The following is a 4,236-nucleotide window of genomic DNA, read 5'->3' as shown; positions in this document are numbered from 1 at the left end:
AATGGCTTTGCACTTTCTCTTTGCTTAGAGTGGGAGAACGAGAGGGGCGAAGGAGAAAGCGACTGTGAGATATGTGTGTCTGTTGCAGTATGTCACAATGGCATGACAGGGCGATCGCCGCACACGATCGTCACCGAGACGTTTTTATTGTGCGGTTTTAATTAATAGCTTGTGAGAAAAGTACAGAGGCAGGAACAGTAAGGATATTAACTTGCAAACATGTGTTTTGGACTGTAGGGGAGAGCGGGGACGAAAGTAACAAAGCTATTTTCTCAGAGCCTGAACTACAGTACAGGTCCTTTTCAAAAAATTAGCATATTGTGATAAAGTTCATTATTTTCTGTAATGTACTGATAAACATTAGACTTTCATATATTTTAGATTCATTACACACAACTCAAGTAGTTTCAAGCCTTTTATTGTTTTAATATTGATGATTTTGGCATACAGCTCATGAAAACCCAAAATTCCTATCTCAAAAAATTAGCATATTTCATCTGACCAATAAAAGAAAAGTGTTTTTAATACAAAAAAAAGTCAACCTTCAAATAATTATGTTCAGTTATGCACTCAATACTTGGTCGGGAATCCTTTTGCAGAAATGACTGCTTCAATGCGGCGTGGCATGGAGGCAATCAGCCTGTGGCACTGCTGAGGTGTTATGGAGGCCCAGGATGCTTCGATAGCGGCCTTAAGCTCATCCAGAGTGTTGGGTCTTGTGTCTCTCAACTTTCTCTTCACAATATCCCACAGATTCTCTATGGGGTTCAGGTCAGGAGAGTTGGCAGGCCAATTGAGCACAGTAATACCATGGTCAGTAAACCATTTACCAGTGGTTTTGGCACTGTGAGCAGGTGCCAGGTCGTGCTGAAAAATGAAATCTTCATCTCCATAAAGCTTTTCAGCAGATGGAAGCATGAAGTGCTCCAAAATCTCCTGATAGCTAGCTGCATTGACTGCAGCTGACATGGCACCCCAGACCATCACTGACTGTGGGTACTTGACACTGGACTTCAGGCATTTTGGTATTTCCCTCTCCCCAGTCTTCCTCCAGACTCTCGCACCTTGATTTCCAAATGACATGCAAAATTTGCTTTCATCCGAAAAAAAAGTACTTTGGACCACTGAGCAACAGTCCAGTGCTGCTTCTCTGTAGCCCAGGTCAGGCGCTTCTGCCGCTGTTTCTGGTTCAAAAGTGGCTTGACCTGGGGAATGCGGCACCTGTAGCCCATTTCCTGCACACGCCTGTACACGGTGGCTCTGGATGTTTCTACTCCAGACTCAGTCCACTGCTTCCGCAGGTCCCCCGAGGTCTGGAATCGGTCCTTCTCCACAATCTTCCTCAGGGTCCGGTCACCTCTTCTCGTCGTGCAGCGTTTTCTGCCACACTTTTTCCTTCCCACAGACTTCCCACTGAGGTGCCTTGATACAGCACTCTGGGAACAGCCTATTCGTTCAGAAATTTCTTTCTGTGTCTTACCCTCTTGCTTGAGGGTGTCAATGATGGCCTTCTCGACAGCAGTCAGGTCGGCAGTCTTACCCATGATTGCGGTTTTGAGTAATGAACCAGGCTGGGAGTTTTTAAAAGCCTCAGGAATCTTTTGCAGGTGTTTAGAGTTAACTAGTTGATTCAGATGATTAGGTTAATAGCTCGTTTAGAGAACCTTTTCATGATATGCTAATTTTTTGAGATAGGAATTTGGGGTTTTCATGAGCTGTATGCCAAAATCATCAATATTAAAACAATAAAAGGCTTGAAACTACTTGAGTTGTGTGTAATGAATCTAAAATATATGAAAGTCTAATGTTTATCAGTACATTACAGAAAATAATGAACTTTATCACAATATGCTAATTTTTTTAAAAGGACCTGTATATTTGCTTTCCAAGCTATGACAGCACATTCAGCACATAACCCTTGATGGAGCTGAGGATTATCACATGATTTCGTCATTGTTTCCCGCGGTTAGCTCTGGAAAGCAGTTTTCGAATACAATAAGTAAATTATGAAAGCGGTAATTTTTTTTAATTAGTTGTGTTGTGTTTCTCGTTTCATTAGTCAGAGTAATGGTCAATTTACATGTTATTTAGTGCTGTAATACATACTGAAGTTTGGCTTCAGAGTTTTTCAGTATAGAAGTAAATTAGATTTAAATATCAGGAGTTCCTGTCGGGACAAAAGTAACATTTGTTACCTTTGTCCCCCTACTGTGACAACAAGTGTTTCTTTTGTCCCACAGCATGCTAATTTGGTGACTTTCTGTGTCGTCTATCATTTATTAAAACATTTACTATAAATGTTTATGTTGTATTATACCAAAAGAATATGCCAAAAATGAGGGTCAGAAAGACAAACAGGTTTAATTCATCCACATGTTCATGAGAGGGCGTTTCTGGACATAAGCATGTCAGGAATATCAGTCTCAGGGCTGTTGCTACATCGCATTTACCTTAGTCATATTTAGGTTTTAGCCATACCTTAGCTTTTCCACCTCCACCTATGAATTTACAGTGTTTCCAGATATTTATATGTACATTTTGAGTTTATGCATACACACAACTGGATGGAAACATGAGTAGGCCTACTGGTAAATTATGTTGAGAATTTATATTATGCTAATTTAATTTAATTTTCATATTGTTCATTTTGTTAAAAAATGTTTTATAAAAATAAGTTGAACAAATAAATAATTTAAACAATTCAAGTTTGTACACTCAGGTTTTGAAACATTTGATGAAACTTAAATTTAAAAGAAAAATTTAATAATTTTTGCAAAGATTAAGGACAAAAAATGTTTGCAGTTACATATTAACAAGGTCATAGTCGTGTATATTTAGTAAAAACAAGAGTAACACCAAAAATCTAGCTTTGACCCACCTGTGTGTTACTTTCGTCCCAACCAACGGGGTTGAAAGTAACAATGTGCAACTTATGTTCAAACTGAAATTATACTGAAGTCTTTCTGCATTTTTACAAAATACCACCTGGTATTAACAGACCACACTTCTGAGGCCACAGCAAAAATATGTCTCTGTCTACAACTTTCTGAAAAATGGTACTTTCGTCCCCACTGTCCCTTACCATGTTAGCAGCCTGCTATGTTTCCTTTGTACCATGGAGTATCATGTAAATACCATAGTACAAAAAATGTAACACTATAGGGAACAATTCTCACTATTAACTAGTTACTTAATGGCATGCTTATTATTAACATTGTTTGTTTATTAGTACATATAAAGCACCTATTCGCCATGACCATATTCTACTTCCCTAATCCTATACCCAGTACCTAAATTTAGTAGCAAATTAGGATTTATTAAAGCAAAAGTCATAGTTAATGGTTTGTTAATAGCGAGAACTGGACCTTAAAATAAAGTGTGACCCAAAAAATTGTTGTCTTAGATGATGGTATATCAAATGTATTGCTGTTACTATTTGAAACTATCAGACTGGTTCCACTGTTCTGTTAGTGTTAATACAAGGCAGCTTAAAATGGGACTCTTCAACCCACACAGAGGATATTGGAAGTTGAAAGCACATTGATTTCTTGTTCATTTTCCCAGACTGCAATAAGGTTAAATTGGGAGCAAATGGAAACATTTAAGGAGAAAAAGACCTCGGTCGTCTCACATGTGCCTATTTAGTTTAATGCAAGATCTGGAATGTTTCTAACTGTCTTCAGTTTTGCACAGTTAAAAGTCACAGATCTCAATATGAACAAAAACACTTCTTAGACCATTTAAAAAAAACAAATTAAATGCTTAATGCATTAAAAATTAAAAATCTTAATCATACATATTTTTTGAAGGAGTTTAGGAGCAAAATCTGAGTCTTGATCTCAAGTCTTTTTTAATAGTTTTTATTTGTGACCCTGGACCACAAAACCAGTAGCATTTGTAGCAATAGTCAAAAATACATTGTATGGGTCAAAATGTTTGATTCTTTTATGCCAAAAATCATTAGGATATTAAGTAAAGATCATGTTCCATGAAGATATTTTGTAAATTTCCTACCGTAAATATATCAAAACTTAATTTTTCATTAGTAATATGCATTGCTAAGAACTTTAAAGACATCTTTAAAGGCGATTTTCTCAGTATTTAGATTTTTTTGCACCCTCGGATTTCAGATTTTCAAATAGTTGTATCTCAACCAAATGTCCTAACAAACCACACATCAATGGAAAGCTTATTTAATTAGCTTGCAAAAGAAAAAATTACCCTCATAATTGGTTT

Source organism: Labeo rohita, chromosome 10, assembly GCF_022985175.1.
Source record: "Labeo rohita strain BAU-BD-2019 chromosome 10, IGBB_LRoh.1.0, whole genome shotgun sequence".
Classification (NCBI taxonomy): domain Eukaryota; kingdom Metazoa; phylum Chordata; class Actinopteri; order Cypriniformes; family Cyprinidae; genus Labeo; species Labeo rohita.
This window is presented reverse-complemented; position numbering follows the sequence as displayed.